The sequence below is a fragment of the Elephantulus edwardii genome, unplaced genomic scaffold (genome assembly GCF_000299155.1).
Source record: "Elephantulus edwardii isolate Elephantulus edwardi_28Jun2011 unplaced genomic scaffold, EleEdw1.0 scaffold00099, whole genome shotgun sequence".
Lineage (NCBI taxonomy): Eukaryota > Metazoa > Chordata > Mammalia > Macroscelidea > Macroscelididae > Elephantulus > Elephantulus edwardii.
The window spans coordinates 338,411-359,620 of record NW_006399849.1 but is presented as its reverse complement, the minus strand read 5'-3'; positions in this window follow the sequence as shown (position 1 = coordinate 359,620).

The following is a 21,210-nucleotide window of genomic DNA, read 5'->3' as shown; positions in this document are numbered from 1 at the left end:
AATACTTCAATTGGTATACCATCTATTCCTGGGGCTTTATTTTTTGCTATTTCCTTCAAAGCAGCTTGAACTTCTTCCTTCATCACCATAAGCTCTTGCTCATATTTTGAAGCTCCATCTTACATATAAGCATGATTCAGTGTTCTGAGGTTCCCATTTTCCTCAAGTTTAGTCACAGTTTATTGTGATCCACACAGACAAATGCCTTTGCATAGTCAATGAAACAGACATCCTTCTAGTACTCTCTGCATGCTGCCAAGATCCATCTGACATTGGTAATAATGCCCCTAGTACCATGATATCTTCTAAACTCAATTTGTGTTTCTGATAGTTCATATTTTTTTTTTGGAATGGGAATAAATATGGATCTTTTTCAATTAGCTGGCCAGGTAGTCATCCTCCAGATTTCTTGGCACAACTGGGTGAGCACATTCAGGGCAACATCTGTTTGCTGAAATATGTCACTTGCTATTCCACCAATTCCTGGGGTTTTATTTTGGCCAAGTCCTTCAGAGCAGTGTGCACTTCCTCCTTCATCACCATTGCCTCTTGATCATATGGTGTTTCTTGAAATTCTTCTGTGTCAGCCAATTCTTTTTGGTACAATGACTCTTTATACTCCTTCCATCTGCTTTTAATGCTCTCTGAATCATTCAATATTTTGCCCACAGCATCCTTAAGCATTGCAACTCATGGCTTGAAATTATCCTTTATTTATTTCAGCTTACAAACTGCTGAGCAAGTTGGTCCTTTTGATTTTCTGACTCCAGCTCTTTGTACATTTCATTATAATATTTTCATTATAATATTTTGTCATTTTGTCCCATGTAATCAGTAGCCTGCAGTATGGATTGAAGTTCAAATCAAGAAAAAAAAGATTGTCACCACTGGGCCAATTGGCAGCATCATGATAGATGATGAAGAGATTGAGATTGTTGACAGCTTCAGTTTGTTTGGCTCGACAATCAATACTCTTGGTACCAGCAGCCAGGAAATTAAAAGATGAATTGCACTGGGAAAGTCTGCTGTTAGAGACCTCTCCAAAGTACTGAAGAACAATGGTGTCACTCTGGAGATTAAGGTGTGCCTGATATAGGCCATGGTCTTCACAATTACTTTCTATGCAACAGAGAGCTGGACAATGAATGACTAGTGAAGATAGCAGGAGACTGATGCCTTTGAGCTGTGGTGCTGGAAAAAGAGTATTGAGTATATCATGGACTGATAGGAGAATAAACAAGTTCATCCTGGAAAGGTTGAAGTCAGGATGCTCCTTGGAGGCAAGGATTCTGAAGCTTCATTGGACGTATTGCAAGGTGGGATCAGTCCTTGGAGAAGGACGTCATGCTTGCGAGGGTGGAAGGACAGCACAGGGGAGAAAGATGGATTGATTTAGTCACTGAGGTGGGGATAGGCGTCAGGAACAATAAGATTGGCAAAGGATAGAGCAGGGTTTAGAGCTATTGTACATATAGGGTCGCTATGAGTAACAGGCGACTTGACAGCACATAACAACAACAACTACAACAACAGCCTGAGCTGCCCTTTGCTATCTTCTATTCAGCCCCTTAACTTCTTGATGTCTACCCTTTGCTTTGTCTTCTCTGCACTCTAGTGCAATATTCAGAGTCTTATTTGACATCCATCTTGGTCTTCCTCCTTTGTCTTTGTAATGACCCCCTGCATTCTTCCTGGGCGATATTCTTAATATCCTCCCACAGGACATCTGGTCTTGCTTTTTATTGTTCAAGACCTCAAACCTGTTCCTGAGATGGTTTTGAAAGTCAGGTGGGATAGACTTAAGTCCAAATTTTGGTTCCCATAGATTTGATTTCATTTTCCTTAGCTTCAGCTTGAACTTGCACACGAGCAGTTGATAGTCTGTTCCACAGTGACCACCTGGACTAGATTTCACAGCTGATACTGAGTTTCTCCAGTGATTCTTTCCACATATGTAATCGATCTAATTCCTATGCATACCATCTGGTGAAATCCATGTGTATAGCTTGGATTTATGTTTCTTATACAAGGTATTTGCAATCAACAAATCATTGTGCAAAATTCTATCTCCATTTTCATTTCTGACACCAAGTCCATGTTTACCAACTACTGATTATTCTTCTCTGTTACCAAGTTTTGCATTCCAGTCACCCATTATTATTCATGCATCTTGATTGCATGCTCTACTGATCTCTGACTGCAAAAGTTGGTAGAAATCTTCTATTTCCTTCTCATTGGCCCTGGTTGTTGGTGTATATATTTGAATGATAGTGGTATTCACTAGACTTCCTTGTATGTGTATGGATATTATAGTGTCACTCATAACATTGTATTTCAAGACAGATCCAGAAATGACTTTTTTAACTATGAAAGAAACCTCCTCACCTTTTTGTCTCTAGCATAGTAGATCATCTGACTCAAAATGTCTCATACCAGTCTATCTCATTTCACCAATATCTAATATGTTAATATTTATATGTTCCATTTCTTAACAATATCCAAGTTTCCTACATTTATGCTTCTAACATTTCATGTTCCCATCACTACTGTCTTCTTACAACTGTTCCTCCTCCTTATTGTTTCCATTCTTGAGGCTCAGTCTCAGTTGCTATATCTTCTAGTTTAAGTGTGCTCTATTGTACATAGTGTTTTCAGAGGCCTGCTATTTCAGAAGTAGATGGCCAGTCCTTCTTCTTAGATTGTCTTAATGTGAATGTTCAGATTTAGAACAGTGTCTGACAGATAAGCATTTTACAGAAAAGAGCACATGAACGTTTCCCCCCAATTATAGAAATAACAGATTGAATGTTGTCCCCATTTTGACACGTGTGTCTTTACCCACTCCTTTCCATGGTCCACAAGCATTCCTTTCTACTCTCCCCTACTCCATTCATCACCTATCTCCCCTTATCCAGTCCTTGATATGATGACTTATGTCTCAAACCATCTGGGCTTCTGTGAGTCTGAATGCCTAAAGGTGCTGTCAGTTTCTTATGCTGCAGCCAGGTTTCTCGTGAGTTTAGGAATATGTAAGTCCAAATACCAGGTACTTAGGTTTTAGATTTTGTGTGACTTCTGTCATGCTCATACAGAAATAGATTGCACAAAAAGAGAGATCAACAATCAGATCTAAAAGTACATGGATATTATTTTATTTATTCCTTTTTGTCTTTATATATTTGAAAGTAAAATTTCAATGTAGTTAATTTCAATTCTATATTTTGGACTATCAGGTATCATTTACAAATGCTTATGTTACTAATTATAACAGTATGTTTATAAATGTTGATGTTGGTTACGCTATGAGCTACTGTGAAGTTGATTATGATGCATGATGACACCATGTATTGCAGAGAGTAGAACTATAATGTGTTTTCTTGGCCATAACCATATCACCAGACCTTTTATATCACCATTTCCGCGAGTGATTTGAATTAGTTAACATTTAGGTTAGCAGTCAAAGGCAAACCATTTGTAGCATCGAGGGACTTTAAAGTAGGAAAAACTACAGTTTTAAATAATTTCATTTCAAAATACTAACATGATTTTGTTAAATAGAAGTAGTGTATGCAATAAGAGAAAATGTTGAGGAAGTCTGCCAATGAAAATTCGTTTCCTTCTTTTTACCATTTTAAAAGCTTATTTATTTTTATTTTATTTTATTGTTTTTTACACTGGTTTATCTACAAAGTTTGTATACCTTGTTCCTACACCGAATAACCTCCACATCCCCAACCCATCCCCTCCACTCATCAAACCATGTGACTCAATGATTACCCCCTCCTCGCCATTACTACCTCAACTTTTCCCCCTCCACTCCCCCTTTAGGTCATCATTACACCTTTTACTAGTTATCTATTTCTACAATAATGGTCTTAGACAGTCTTTTCCCTTGTGGGACTGAGTTAGTTCATTTAGCAGAATACTCTCAATCCCTCCAAAGTTAGGTACAAAATCATTGCTCCTGCATGTTGTGTAGTATTCCATCAAGTGAATGTACCATAGTTTCTCAATCCATTGTATTGTGGTTGGCCGTTTAGACTCTTTCCATGTTCTTGTGATAGTGAATAATGCTGCTATGAATATGGTGCACAAGTCTCTGTTTGTGTCTCAGTTCTCATTTTCTCAGGGTATACTCCAAACAGTGAAATAGCTGTGTCATATGGAATGTCTATGTTCAGCTCTTTTGAGGAAGCACCAAACTGATTTCCAGAATGGTTGTACCATTTTACAATCCCACCAACACTGTATAAGAGTTTCTATCTCACCACATCCTCTCCAATATTTATTACTTTTTGTCCTTTTAAATGTTTCTACTGCTACTGAAGTGAGATGGTATATCATTGTAGTTTTTATTTGTATCTCCCTTATAGCCAGTGATTTAGACTTCTTCATGTGTCTGTTGGCCTTCCTCTGTGAAACTTTTTTTCCATATATTTTGACAATTCATAATTGTTTTATGAGTCTTTTTCTTGTGGATGCCCTGTAGGTTCTGTCAACTTTTGATATGATACTCTTGTCCAGCTCTCTAATGCATAGCAACTAATTGTAAAGATCATGGCCTGAATCAGGAGCATCTTATTCTCTAGGCTGACATCATTGCTCTTTAGCACTTTGGAGAGGTCCCTGAGAGGCTGACATCATTGCTCTTTAGCACTTTGGAGAGGTCCCTGAGAGTAGATTTATCTAATGCTATTTGTAATTTGATTTACTGACTATTTTTGCCAAGAGTAATGATAGTGGTGCTGAGCATGCTGAAATTGTTAACGATCTCAATCTTTTCTTCAACTATCAATGTGCTGCCAATTGGCTCAGTGGTAAGAATTTTTGTTTTCTTGATGTTAAACGTCAACCCATATTGAGAACTAGAACTGAGAAGACAAAGAAAAGGGAAACTAAATAACTAAATAGAAGATTTCAAAGAGCAACTCAGGAAGACAAAGCAGTTATTGTTACATAAATACAATACTTTCTGACTCATAATGAACCCGTTCACAACAGAACAAAACACTGGCTGTAATGTGCCATCCTCATGATGACTGCAACATGTTAGCCCATTGTTGCAGCCATTACATCAAAACATTGCTCAGAGGCTCTTATTCTTTTCTGCTGAAGCTCTATGTCACCAAACATGATGCCTTTCTCCAGGGATCAGTACCTCCTAATAATTCTTACTTCAAAAAAGTATTCAGATTTTTTATTGCTATTATTAGGTGCCATCAAATTGAGTTAAACTCATAATGACCTTATAAAAAATAGACTTGAGCCCTGTCTTATCCTGTACCAGTCTCACAATCTCTGACACACTCAGGTACATTGCTGCAGTCACTGTGTCAATCCACCTAATTGAGGACCTTCTTCTCTTTGACCATTTCTTCATCTTTCCAAACATGATGGAAACAGTCTCTCAGGAATAGTTTTACCGAGCAACATACCCAAACTATGCGAGGCAAAGCTTGACCGTACTTGCACCAAGAAGCAATCTGTCTTCTCTGAGACATATCTGTTTTATTCTTTTGGCTGCCTGTGGATATTCAGGACTCTTCTTCAACGCCACAGTTCCAAGGTACCAGTTCTTCTTCTGTGACCCTTATTATCTGAGTTCTCTGTCAATGTACTGTTTCAGTTATTTCTGGATAATTTTCAGCAGGACTCTGCTAGTGTGTGATATAAGTGATAATGTTCAATAATTTTCATTCTCTCAGGTCATCTTTTTTTTTTTAATGGGAATACTCTTTAGGTAGCTCATAAGATAGTCTATAATCTTTGCCTTTGCCACAACTCAAAAGCATAAGTTCTTGTATAGTCTTACTTATTCATTGTCCAACTTTCTTTGGAAATACATGCACAAATGAACCAATTTAAACTATACTGATTTGGGTCAGGAGCACCTCATCCCTCAAAGTGGTATCCTTGCTCTTTAGCATTTTAAAGAGGTTCTTTGTAGATTTACCCATTAGCAAATAACGTTTAATTTCTTCATTGCTGCTTCCATGAGTATTAATTGTCTATCCAAGTTAAAGGAAATCTGAACTGCTTGAAAATGAATTATTTCCTCCATTTACCATGCTACTATTTATTGGTCCAATTGTGAAGATACTGCACATGATATATTGAGAATAGTGGGAGCTATGTTAAAATAGAAAATTAATTTGCTAATCTTCTGTTTGGGTCAAGTGTTACTTAAATTTCTTTTTAAATTCTTCAAAGCTAGAGCAAGCATCTTTAACAAAATGTTTGATTTAAAAATAATTACATCTGATTTATATGATTATAAGTAGAATGAACCATTTACAGAATTTGTAAACATTGTTCTAAATTTTATATCCTTGACCCAGAAATGCACTGCAATTAGCATGACCCTTTCTATTGCAGTGTTACTGACTTGCTTTACTATGTCTAATTCTCCTACAAGAATGATGATAAACAAGCAAAAATATAAACACTTAAGCAACAAAGTAATTAACAATATGCAGATCATTCATCCAATATAACATACGGCTAAGTCTTGTACCTTTAATTGCAAATTGTTGTTGTTGTTACGTGCCGTTGAGTTGTTTGCAACTCATAGTGACCCTATGTACAACAGCCCTAAACCCTGCTCTATCCTGTGCCAATCGCACTGCCTCTGACTCACCCATCCCGATTACCCCAGTCACTGAATCAATCCACCTCATAGAGGGTCTTCCCTTCCTGCATTGTCCCTCCACCCTACCAAGCATGATGTCCCTCTCCAAGGATCTGTCTCTCCTTACAACATGTCCAAAGTATGTCAGATGAAGCCCCAGAATCCTTGCCTCCAAGGAGCAGCCTAGTTTAACCCTCTCTAGGATGAAACTGTTCGTTTGCTTGGCAGTCCATGGTACATTCAATACTCCAGCACCACAGCTCAAAGGCATCAATTCTCCTTCTTTCCTCCCTAGTCATTGTCCAACTCTCTGATGCCTAACAAGTGATTGCAAAGACCATGGCCCGTATCAGGCACACCTTAGGTTCCAGGGAAACACTGTTGCTCTTGATTACTTTAGAGAGGTCCCCAACAGCAGACTTTCCCATTGCAATACACTTTTTGATTTCCTGGATGCTGGTGCCAACAGTGTTGAGCATGGAGCCGAGGAAACTGAAGCTGTGAACCACCTCAATCTCTTCGCCATCCATCCTGATGCTACCAATTGGTCCAGTGGTGAGAATCTTTGTCTTCTTGACATTGAGCCTCAGTAATAGCAAATTAGGTATACAAATGTTATGCTGGGGGATTGACATGGTAACTGCTGCAACAAGCTCTAGTATGTCAGAAGTGTGAAGATTGCACAACATAGAACTGTGTTTGAATGTTTTGTTCATAGAGTAGCCTTGAGTCATATTTAACTTTGCAGCAACTAACAACATTTTTGAAAAACACAAATGATAAATTTACACATAGACCTCATTTGATAACATCTGTGGAAAGAATCTTTGAAAATGATCATTATCAGCTGTCAAAACCAGGCCAGGAGCTTACTTTGAAACAGATCATCCATTGTTGCTGTCGTTGTTATGTGTAGTCGAGTCTATCGTGATCCACAGTGACCCTATGAGCATTGGCTCTGAATTTTGTCCTAACCTGAACCAATCTTACCGTCTCTGACATACCTGACCCCATTTCATCAATCTCTATGTCAATGCACCTCATCCTGGGTCTTCCTTTTCTGGGATGATACTCGACCCTTCTAAGCATCATTTCCTTTTCTAAGGACTGGTCTCTCCTGGTGATATGTCCAAAGTATGTGAGGCAGGGCTTCAAAATCCTTACCTCCAACAAGCAAATCAATTTCACCCTCTCAATGATGGACTTACTTGTTCTCTTTTCTATTCATGATATTTTTGATACTTTTCTCCAGCACCACAACTCAAAGGTATAATTTTTTTCATCCTTAGTCATTGTCCACCTCTCAGATACATAGTAAGCAACTGAGAAGGCCATGGCCAGGCACACCTTAGTATTTAGACTGGCATTGTTGCTCTTTAGCACTCTGGAGAGATAATTGACACCATATTTTCCCATTGCTACTTGTCTTTTAATTTCTTGACTTCTGGTGTCAATAGCTTTGATTGTGAATTTAAACAAGATGAAATCATCAAAACATCCATCCTTTCTCAATCTGTCATGATACTGCACACTGGCCTGGGAATGAGGATCTTTGTCTTCTTGATGTTGAGATACAATCAATATTGAAGGATACAATCTTTAATTTTTGGCAGCAAACACTTTAAACCCTACCCAGTTTCAGCAAAAAATATTATGTCATTTCCACAACACAGGTTCTTGATGAGTCTTTCTCCACTCCTGATGCTACATTCTTCTTCATTAAGTCCAACCTCTTTCATCATCTGTTCTTCATATAGATTGAAAAGGTATGGAGAAAAGATACATCCCTGACACACTCTTTTCTTGATTTTGAACCATGCAGTATTCCCTTGCTGTTTGGACAACAGCTTCCGAGTAGAGGTATAGGTTTCTCATGAGCACAATCAGGTGTTCTGGAATTAGCATTCTTCTCAAGAATGAAAATAAAAAGGAAACAGATCTCAAAAGAGACCCTGAAAATTTCAATAGGGTGTCAAAAATTCAAAATAAAGGAAGAGATGATGAAATAAAAGAAATGAACAGATGCTTTCAAATGGCAGTCTGAGAAGAAATGAAAAATTGAATAATGGAATGTGGAGAGAGCTGGATTAGAGAATAAAAAGGAAATCAATAGCTTGGCATTTCTTAAGCTGAAAAACTTAAAAATAAATTCAAGCCTCAAATTGCAGTACTGAGAGATAATAAAAGCAAAATCTTTAATGATTCAGGAAATATCAAAAGAAGACGAAGGAAATACATAAAATCACAGTACCAGAAGTAATTTCCCAACAAAGAAATAGTTCAGAAAGTATCATATGATCAAGATACAATGGTAAAGAAGAAAGAAGTTCAAGCTGCACTGAAGGCATTGGCAAAAAGTTAGGCCCCAAGAATATATGTGATGTCTTCAATCCTGGGAATGATCACCAGTTTGATGCCAGAAAATTTGGTGGAGAGCTGCCTGACTGACTAGAAAAAATTAAACTTGTCCCCATTCTAAAAAACAAAACAAAGCAAAACAGAAAACCAAAACACTGAAAGGGTATGCAATATCATGATATGTGGAGAAAAGATTGAAATTGGCAGTTATTTCTCCTTACTTGAATCCTAAAATCAATGCCCTTGTTATTATCAGGGGGGAGATCAGTAGATGTATTGCTAGAAGTAGAAGTCTGCAGGCAGAGGCCTGTACAGCTTACTGAGGAGCAATGATATCACTTTGAAGACGAATGCTTGCCTGATTCAAGTCAGGATCTCTACAATCGTTTTTTATGCATCTGAGAACTGGACAATGGACAAGGATGACATAAGAAGAATTAATGTCATTGAACTGAGATAGTAGAGAAGAGTACTGAATCTTCCATGAACTTCAAAAAGAACAGACATTGTCTTGGAAAAAGTGTAGCCAGAGTGCTCTTTGGAGGCAAAGATGACAAAGCTTTGACTCACAAATTTGGAACTTGTAAGAAGAGGCTATTCTTTGTAGAAGGGCATCATTTTTGGAGAGGTGGATTGTTGATGAAGGAGAGGAAGACCTTCAACCAGGTGAACTGACACAGTGACTGTAGCAATCAGCTCAGGGGTGTTAGGTATGATGAGGATGGCACAGGTGAGGACAGGGTTCAGATCCATTGTTCATAGGTTCCTTATTAGTCATACTCAACTTGATGGCATCTCAGAACAATTCCTTTACATGAAAAGCTATGTGGAAAGTGAGAGATAAATCATGAATGTTAACCTGCTCATTTTTTCTTTAATTATTAAAAAGTGAATTAGTTGCTATTGTATTGTTAGTTGCCTTGAGTTGAGTATGTCTCACAGTGACCTTATGGACAATAGATATGAACCTTGTCCAATCCCACACCATTCTTTTCATCACTAACATACTTCAGTTTTTTGCTGCCATTACTTTATCAATCCATCTTATTGAGGGTGTATTTCCTTTCACTGTCCTTCTGAATTATCTCTAAAATAAAAGATGCTGTTTTGGGAGGGGGGAAACCCCAAACAACCCAACAAACAAACCCCAAACTAAATCCAAAACAAAATCAAAGGAATTAAACAAGGGAGTAAAGGAAGAGGGTTCTCCTATCACCCAAAAAAGAAGAAGCAAGAATGGAGTTCATCTTTTGGGATTTAGGTTTCCGTGCTGAGTAATTCCTAGATTTTTAGTTTCCATTGAGAATCTTCTTAAGGGAGATTGATGGTAAAGATTCTTCTTCAGCCAACAGAAGGAAAGCCTTTGTGAAGGGTGGCACCTCAATTCAGACTTCCAGCTTCCAAGCACTGTGAAAAATACATTTCAGTTTGTTGAAGCAATCTACTTATGACATTTCTATCATAGCAATACTAGATACATTAGACAATGATAAGAATGAGTTGTCATATTGTTTGTTATTGTTAGGGGTAATCAAGTCCAGTGTGACTCATAGAAACCCTATGAACAGTAGATCTAAACCCTTACTGACCCTGTGCCATCCTAAAAATCTCCAAAACACTTGAGCCCACTGCTGTAGTCACTGTGTCAGTCCACCCAGTTGAGGGTCTTCTTTCCCTTCACAAGTTCTCCACCTTCCCAAGAAACATTTCCTAGTAACATGCCAAAAGTAAGTAAAATATCTTCATCGTCTTTGCCTCCAAGGAGCACTCTGTCTGGGCCTTCTCTAAGATGTATCTGTTTGTTCTTTTGGAAGTCCATGGTATATTCAGCACTCTTCTTCAAAACCACAGCTCAAAGGCATCAATTCTTCTTCTAACATTTTTATTCATTGTGCAGCTGTCAGATATATAGAAAATGATGAAAAGATCAGAGTCTGAATCTGACACACTTTAGTCTTCAAACTGACACCACTGTTCCTTAGTAATTTAAAGAGGTTCATGACTGCAGACTTTCCCAGTGCAAAACATCTCCTGGTCTCTTGACGGCTAGGACCATGTATATTGACTGCAGCTTCAAGTAAGATAAAGTCATTGACAGCCTCAATATTTTCTCCATCTATAATAATGTTATCTATCAGTCCAGTGGTGAAGATTATTTTTTTCTTGATATTGAAATTCAACTTACATTGAAGGTTGTAGTGTTTTATCTTCTGCAGCAAGTGCTTTAAGTCTTCCTCACCTTCAGCAAGCAAGTTATATCATCTGTATAATGAAGATTAGTGATGAAACTTCCTCCAACTTTGATGTCACATTCTTCTTCATATATTTCAGCTTCTCAAATAATTTTCTCAGCATACAGATTAAATAGGTATGGAGAAAGTACATCAGCAACGATCTCCCTGGTGCCATGTCTCTTCTAAATCCAGGCTAAACTTCCAGCAGATAATAGAATGTGGAAATTATTGAACAATGTCATTAATATCACATGCAAGAAAAATATTGCTGAAGATCAAGAGTCCCAATAAAAACATGACATTTACAAACACTGCAGAAAAATAGTGCTAAAAACCCATAAAACTAAATATATCATCAATATACTAAATTCAAATGGACTAAACACACCAACAAGAGATAATGTCAGATAGGAAAGAAGACTCAACTAACTATATATTATTAACAATGGTTACTCTAAATACAAGGATATAAACCAAACCAATGGTGAGCAATTTGACTTTGACTCATGACTAAGGAGCATTTGATCCAGGTCATGCTCTTCACAATTACTTGCTGTGCATCAGAGAGCTAGATAATGATTAAGGATGACAGAAGAAGGATCCATGCTTTTGAGTTGTGGTGCTGAAAAAGAGTACTGAATATGTCATGGACTGCCAAGGGAATAAACAGGTCTACCTTGGAGAGGGTGAAACCAAGTTAATCCTGGCAAGGATTTTGAAGCTCTGTCTCACATAGTCTGGGCACATGGCCAGAAGAAAAAGAACTGATGTCTTGGACCTGTGGTATTAGAGAAAAGTACTGAATATCCCATGAACTACCAAAAGAACAAACAGATATGTCCTGGAGAAGGTGCAACCACAGTGCTTCTTTGAGACAAGGATGGTGAAGCTTCATTTCACATACTTGTGCAAGTTGCTAGGAAAAGCTTGTTTCTTTGGATAATGACATCATGTTTGTAAAGTTGAGAGACTGGTGAAAGAGAGGAAGATGCTTAATCAGGTGGATTGACACGGTGAGTAAAGCAATGGGCTTGAGTATACCAGAGATTGTGAGGCACAAGATACAACAAGTTTCAGATCTGTTCTCTATAGACTCACTATAGTCTTACTCTACTTAATGGTACCTAACAGAAACAATACAGAATAGCTTCAGTATGTCAGCAAAACACAATCTACCACATTATGAAAAACTTACAAGATGATTAGAGGTTTAAAAAAATGTTGTTTTGTTGTTATGTGCTGTCGAGTCGCCTGCGACTCATAGCGACCCTATGTACAACAGCCCTAGACTCCGGTCTGTCCTGTGCCAATTGCACTGTCTCTGACACTCCCATCCCAATTATCCCAGTCACTGAATCAATCCACCTCATAGAGGGCCTTCCTCTCCTGCGCCGTCCCTCCACCCTCCCAAGCATGATGTCCCTCTCCAAGGACCGGTCTCTCCTCACTACATGTCCAAAGTAAGTTAGACGGAGCCTCAGAATCCTTGACTCCAAGGAGTCATCCGGTTTAACCCTCTCCAGGACAAATCTATTTGTTTTCCTAGCAGTCCATGGTATTCTCAGTACTCTTCTCCAGCACCACAGCTCAAAGGCATCAGTTCTCCTTCTATCCTCCTTGGTCATTGTCCAACTCTCTGATGCATAACAGGGGATTGCGAAGACTATGGCCTGTATCAGATGCACCTTAGTCTCCAGAGAGACACCACTGCTCTTCAGCACTTTGGAGAGGTCCCTAACAGCAGACTTTCCCATGGCAATGCGCCTTTTAATTTCCTGGCTGCTGGTGCCAAGACTGTTGACTACGGAGCCAAGCAAACTAAAGCTGTGTACAATCTCAATCTCTTCACCATCCATCCTGATGCTGCCGATTGGTCCAGTGGTGAGAATCTTTGTCTTCTTGACATTGAGTCTCAATCCATATTGTAGGCTGCAGTCCTTGACACTCTGCAGCAGGTGCTTCAGGTCCTCCTCAGTTTCAGCAAGCAGGGTTGTGTCATCCGCATAACGCAGATTGTTGATAAATCGTCCACCAATCCTGACCCCACATTTCTCCTCATAGAGCCCAGCCTCCCGGATAATCTGTTCTGCATATAGGTTGAAGAGGTATGGAGATAGGATGCATCCCTGGCGTACGCCCTTCCCAATTTTGAACCATGCAGTGTTCCCTTGCTCTGTTCTGACGACTGCCTCCTGGTCCAAGTATAAGTTTCGCATTAGAACGATCAAGTGTTCTGGGATTCCCATTCTCAGAGTCAGCCACAGTTTGGTATGATCTACACAGTCTGTGCATAGTCAATGAAGCACAGATAGACATTCCTCTGGTATTCCCTGCTCTCAGCCAAGATCCATCTAACATCAGCTACAATATCTCTAGTACCATGACCCCTTCTGAAACCAGCCTGGACTTCTGGTAGTTCTCTGTTGATGTGCTGTTCCAATCGTTTTTGGATAATTTTCAGTAAGATCTCGCTTGCATGTGAAATCAGTGAAATTTTTCTGTAGTTTCCACATTCGGTTGGGTTGCCTTTCTTTGGGATAGGAACAAATATCGATCTCTTCCAAAAATAGTGATTGAAAAATGCTATTTAATGGAATTGAAAAATAAGAATAACTATATCTTTTAACCTTTCATGTGTGTCACTTAATGTAATGCCATATCCAAATAAATTTTTAGATCTCTTACCTGCTTTTGATTGTTCTAAGCATTTTAGCATCCGGTTTTATTAATAATCTCACTTTCCATCTAATATAAAGATATAACTATATATTATATCTATTTATTTTATGATTTATAACTAACACATGCTCACATTTGAGAGATAGAATTTGAAGTTTATCCAAAAAACCAGGGCATTCTTTTCAGAGACAATACAATTGGAAAGTCTATTGTCAGTTAAGTAAAGTGGTATAAAGGATAAAATCTCTTTCTCAAACTTATTCTTTTAAATGCTAGAATGATCAAGAAATGCCTAAGGCTATGTAGCTGATGTCTCCAGAGCAGAAGATCAATTTTCTGATTTTCACCGTCTGGAATTTGTCCAAGAAGAAAGGCAAAGGCCTTAGTTGAACAGCATTATTCACAGTGACCTGCTCATTCATTTGAATCAGTAGCACCATTTAAATAAGAATTAGAGTGGAGTGAAAAACATAAATCTCCTTGTCCTTTGTCAGTTGTAAGTGCAAACTGACTGGATGACAATCAGTTTTTCTTTGTTCTTTTTGTTTGCTTTCTATAGCACCAGGTCATATTTCTTTTTTCTTTCTGTGTGTGTTTATGTGTGAATATATAACACGTTTGTGAGTTCACACACATATGCATACATGCATAAGGATGTATTTGTGCTTATGTACATGTATTACACTAACTAAAACTTAAATTGTACCATCAATATACATAAACATGCTTTCTCTAGTCCATCACATTTTAAACTTGTATTTTACTTAATCTCATTAATTTATGTATTAACTTTATTCTATAAAAGATGCTTATATTTTACATAATCTCAATAGTTTATATATTGTTGTTGTTTTTTACCGTAAGGTTGGAACCAACCCATATCTGACCCTCCAGTGAGTTTTCAGAGCCAGTTAATTGCACAGGAAGATTGTCAATTCTCCTGCAGAGCGGCTCGTGGTCTCGAACTGAGTGCCTTTGGGATTACAGAGCAGCTTCTTGCCACTAGGCCTCCAGAGCTCCCTAACTTATAAATTAAATTTAAATATATTTAATATATATTTTAAAGTCAAATTTATTTTTGGTGAAATAAGTTATTGTTTGTATGAATGATTAAAAATATGTGACATATTTAGGTAAATTCATGGTTGATGTTAAGAAAAGAATGATTTTATAAGAAGCTCTTATAAGAAGCTCTTGTCCCAACAGAGCAAAGGAACACTGAACAGTTTAAAATCTAGAAACATATTTGTCAGGGCTGTATCCTTTTTCAATACCCATTCAACCTCTATGCTGAGCAAATCATTCCAGAAACTGGACTTTTTGAACGAAGATGTAGCATAAGGATTATAGATTACATCTCAATGTTGTTGTTGTTGTTGTTAAGTGCCGTCAAGTCATAGGCAATTCATAGTGATTCTATGAACGAAAGTCCTCAACAATTGCGTGTGTGACTTTCATCCTTTCTCCAGGTTCATAGGGTTTCCAGAGGCAAGCATCTTAGGACTAGGAAAACAAAAATATTTATACTGGGACAATAGACAACATCATGATGGATGGAGAAAAGATTGAAATTGGCAAGGGTTTCATCTTACTAATAATCAACATTCTTGGTACCAGGACTCAAGAAATAAAAAAAAAGTGTTGCATTAGGAAAATCTACTTCAAAGACTTCTCCAATGGACCAAAAAAACCAATGTCAGTTTAATAACTAAGGTGAACCTGATCCAAACATGGTCTCTTCAGTTACTTGCTATGCATTTTAAAGTTTGAAAATTAATTAATATTGCAGAACAATTAATATGTCTGAGTTGGGGGGGTTGAAGATTACTGAATATCCCATGGACCACCAAAAGAACAAGGATGGTGAAACTTTGCCTCACATATTTTGAGCATTTTAAGAGAGATCAGTTCCTGGGGAACATAAAACCACCAAAACACATCATGGTTGAAGAGACAGAGGGTCAGCAAAGGAGAAAAATAAAACCAAACCAACCTCAGCAAAATGAATTGATTCAGTGACTGTAACAATGGGCACAAATATATCAGAGGTGATATGGTTGATACAGGATAGGGCAGAATTCAGAACTGTTATTGATAGGGTTGGTATGCATTTTAGTGGACTTGATGACACCTAGCATAGCAATACCAAATAGATTTATGTAACAGTTCCTTTTACTTGACAACATTCAAAATACTGTTATTATTTATGGTTTCTTCTGAAAAGTTACATTCATCATTTTTTATCCAATAAAAATTTTGAGACCATAGGGAGTTACACTGCTAACAAAAACAGCACCTCTCTGGTGGTTCAAATCTAACAATGATTCCACAGGAGAAAGATGAACAATCTTCTCCCTTGTGATTTGTTGTTGTGTTGTTGATTGCCCTCAAGTTGAGCATGACTCATAGTGACCCTATGAACAAAAGGCTTGGAGCCCCTTACAACTACTGACATTTATCAAAAGTTTAGAGTTTCCGTAGGCATGACCTCCCAAATACCTGCTAGAAGGTTGGCTCTAAGTTTGATCTGACCCAGTGGGACTTAATTGGAGTTGTCATGTCCAATACTCTGCTAACTGTTTGAAATGCAATTGTAAAACCTTTCTTTGCCCTCACACTGTCTTTTCCCAAGACCTCTCCTTCATCTAATGTGTACATTAATATCTTATTTTTAAATAATGTAATTAGGGATGATTTATCTTTATATTGATGTGAAAAGTCCTCTTCTTAGCCCAGATATTATGGATTTTGTTTATCCCATAGTCAGCTTGTAGCTGTAATAATATGTACACACAGGTGTTACTGAGTGGTTAAAAAAATTGGTTGTTGGGGAGCTCTGGTGGCCTACTGGCAAGGAACTGCAACTACAATTCCAGAGGAGAACGGTTCGAATCCACCAGATGCTCTGCCGGGGAAGGAGGGACAATCTCCTCCTGTACCAGTCAGATCTGATTTGACGGTACATTCACACAAAAATAACGAAATTAAAAAATTTTTTAAAAAGTTTAAGAAAAAAAAATTTGGTTGTCCTCAACTACTAATCTAAAGGTGGAGGTTCAAACATGCACCATGGTGCTGTGGAAGAAAATCCTAGAAATCTGGGGTTGGCTTTTTTTTCCGTCGTTGTTGTTTTTAAATTTTATTTTATTAATTTTAATGAAAATTTACAGAAATTTTGGATTTCCATTCATTCATAGTTACTTTTCTCCCTGACAACCCCTCCCCTACCTTCCCTCCAGTTTGCCCCTCTCTTTGAAAAGTAAAAGAAAAATTGTTTCTTTGGTATACAATCTCCCTGCACCCCTCCCATCACCCCAGTACACTCCACTATGCAACCTTAATTCTGGACTCTTGTGATAACCATAATACCCTATCATATATCGCTTTTAAATTATTCTCTCCCTCATCTATTTCAATGTAGTATACATAATTTATCCAGTTTTTCTGTCTTACACCAATCCTGATGTCAGTCCCATTCTACAACAGTGACACCATGCAGTATTTGTCCTTTTGTGACTGAGATATTTCACTCAGCATAATGTCCTCCAGGGTCAACCATTTTGAGTAATATTGCCTGAGTTCCTTGTTTTTCAATGCAGCATAGTATTCCATTGTGTGAATATACCACAGTTTCTCTATCCATTCTTTTGTTGATGGGCACTTAGGTTGTTTCCAACTCCTTGCTATTGTGAACAAAGCTGCAATAAACATGGGTGTGCATATATGTGCTTGGATGTCAGGTATGGTCTCTTCTGGGTATATTCCCAGTAGTGGTATTGTGGGGTCAAATGGTATCTCTATTTGCAACTTTTTGAGAAAGCGCCATACCGCTTTCCACAGGGGCTGCACCATTTTACACTCCCACCAACAGTGAATCAGGGTTCCAGTTTCTCCACAACCTCGCCAGCATTTGTTGCTTGCTGTTCTGTTAAATTTTGCTATTCTGACTGGGGTGAGATGATATCTCAAAATTGTTTTAATTTGCGTCTCTCTTAGAGCTAGGGATTTTTAACATCTCTTCATATGCTTGTTAGCCATCTGAATGTCTTCTTCGGTGAAGTGTCTGTTCATATCCCATGTCCTTTTTTCTATTGTATTATTTACCTTTATCATGTTGTGGTACTCAAGTATTTTATAAATTATGAATATAAGTCTCTTATCTGATATGTCATTACCAAATATTTTTCCCAGTCTGTGGTTTCCCTTTTCACCCTGTTGGAGAAGTTTTTCGATGTGCCTAGGAATTTGATTCTTAGAAGATCCCATTCATCTAAGAAATATTTTTTCATAAAGATAGCTATAGCCAGTCTCTCTTTGCCATGTGCCCAAATTATGTGAGATGGAGCTTCAAAACCCTAGCCTCCTAGGAGAAACTTGATTTCACCGTCTCCAAGACAGACCTATTTGTTTTCTTGGAAGTCCATGGTATGTTCAACACTCTTCTCAAGCACCAGAACTTGAAGGCAACAAGTCTTCTTCTGCCATCCTTAGTCATTATTCAGCTCTGTGAAACATAACATGTAGTTGTGAATGTCATGGCCTGGATTAGGTGTATTTTAATCTCTAGGCTGATATTATTACTTTTCAGCACTCTGGAGAAATCCCTGACAATGGATTTTCCCAATACAATTAATCTTTTGATGTCCTGACTGCTGGTGTTAAGGATGTTAATTGTGGAGCCGGGCAAGCTGTGATTGTTAACAATGTCATCTATCATGATAGACTGTGAAAAGATTGAGATTGTTAATAGCATTCATTTGCTTGGTACCAGCAGCCAGGAAATCAGAAGATAAATTGCACTGGGAAAGTCTGCTGTCAGAGACATCTCCAGAGCACTGAGGAAAAGCAATATCGGTATGGAGACTAAGATGTATCTGATCCAGGCCATAGTCTTTGCAATTACTTGCTGTGCATCAGAAAGCTGGACAATGACTAGGTATGATTGAAGGAAGATAGATGCTTTTGAGCTGTGGTACTAGACAAGAGTATTGAATATCCCATGAACTGCTAGGAGAATGAATAGGTTCATCTTGGAGAGAGTGAGACCAGTCTGCTCCTTGGAGGTAAAGATTCTAAAGCTTCATCTGACATACTTTGGGCATGTTGCAAGAAAGGACCAGTCCTTGGAGAGGGACATCATGCTTGGGAAGGTGGAGGGACAGTGCAAGAAAGGAAGACCCTTGATGAAATGGATTGACTCAGTGACCGGGATAATGGATTAACTGTGTCAGAGACAATAAGATTAGCTCAGGATAGAATAGGGTTCAAAGCTATTGTGCATAGAGTAGCTATGAGTTGCAGGTGACTTGATGACACAAAACAACAATGAACATTACCTCCATATTTACCTTTAGATTCAATGATACCAAGATAAATTAGTATTTATGAAGACTTAAAATGTAAAGATATAAATTGTTCTAAATGCAATTCTCAATAGTTCATAAAGAGGAAAGCAAATGTCTAATATGGGTGTGAAGAGAGAGAAATGAGGCATCTAAAAGGTATGTGGTAAACTGTCTGTCTTAGCTTATGTAACCTACATAGGTTAAATGTGATGTTTCACCGAGTACTTCCAAGTTCTTTTTCTTTACTGTGTTTTAAGACAATATTATAGGCCAAATATTTTTTTTAAGAAAAACCCAAAGATTACATGTCCTTGGAAATTCAGATAGCGAAAACCTAAAGACCTTAAATTCTAAAATTAAGTCATACCTGGATGGTGAGATAATGAAAGCAGAATAATATATAGAAAATATTAAGGATGTAAGGTCAGAAGACATGGCTTTGTGTCCTGGTTCAGACAAGTTCTTACCCAAAGATTATAGTCTTTTTACTTACGTATTCTAAGTCTTTGCTACTTTACCTGTTTAATTAAGGTATAGAATCATGAACTGGAACCTGGTGGGAAGGAGTTTTTATTTAAAATTTGATTGGGTCCTGCTTGAGTGTGAGTCTCCAGCTAAGAGCATTTGGATTCTGGAGGGTAAGTGGGGGTTTTTGGTTTGTTTGTTTGTTGTTTGTTTTGGTTTTTTTTTTTATTTACTTGAAAGCTGAGTGTAAAGTGTTTGTTTTTCTGATTTTGTTACACCCAAGTGTAAGCCGATTAGCTGTGGACTGGAAGACTTATTTAAGCAGACAGGACCTGGGTGGGCCTTTGATTTAAAAGCATGTGGGCCTCCTCGACCTAGTTTTAATGATGGTTGAGGAGAACATTATTCTAAGTGATACAGAACTTGTCTGTCAGTTTGTTGTTCTGAGATAACTTGGGGTTGCACTGAGGTTGAAATCTGTGCCACTGGTGTGTCAAATGCCATTTGAGTTACCCAGGGTGGACAAGTTTTGGTGGAGCACCTGGCTAAGACAGACTAGACACAGGACAGACCATCTACTTCCTAAATAACAGGTGTTTGAAAACCCTATTAACAGATATGTCCTAGAGAGAGTGCAGCCAGAGTACTCTTTGGAAGCAGGAATGACTTCGCTTCACATACCTTGGACATGTTGCTCAGAAGGGCTATTCCTTGGAGAAGGGCATGATACTGGGAAGAGTGGACAGTTAGCAAAGGAGAGGAAGACCCTCAATTAGGTGGATTGACACAGGTACTGCTGCAGTGGGCTTTTGTGTGAGGATGGCATAGAACAAGGTTCAGATCTTTTGTTCATAGGGTCACTATGAGTCATATTCAACTCAACACCAAAAAACAACAACAACAGCCTGGATAATCTGTTACACATATAGATTGAAAAAGTATGGAGATAGGCTGCATCCCTGGCATATACGTTTCCTGTATTTGAACCATGCAGTATTTTCTTACTCTGTTCTGATGACGGCTTCCTGGTCCAAGTATAGGTTTAGCATATTTTTCTCAAGGTTAGCCACAATTTGTTGTGATCCACATAGTCAAATGACTTTACATAGTCAATGAAATGCTTTTCTCAGTACTGTCTGCTTTTGACTGACATCCATCTAATATTGGCTATAATAGTTCTAGTGACACGGCCTCTTCTAAACCCATCCTGTATATCTGGCAGTTCTTTGTTGATGTACTGTTCCATTCAGTCATTTTTTAATAATCTTCAGCAAGATCTTGCTTGCATGTGATTTTAATGTTGTTGTCGTTGCTATATACCATCAAGTTATCCGTGACTCATAGTGACTCTACAGTAGCTCTGAGTCCTGCCCTATCCTGAATGTCTCTCACTGACTCAGACAAACCTAACCCAGTTGCCCCAGTTATCATGTTACTCCATCTCATCTGAGGCCTTCTTATCCTACGTTGTCACTCCACTCTTCCATGCATGACATCCTTC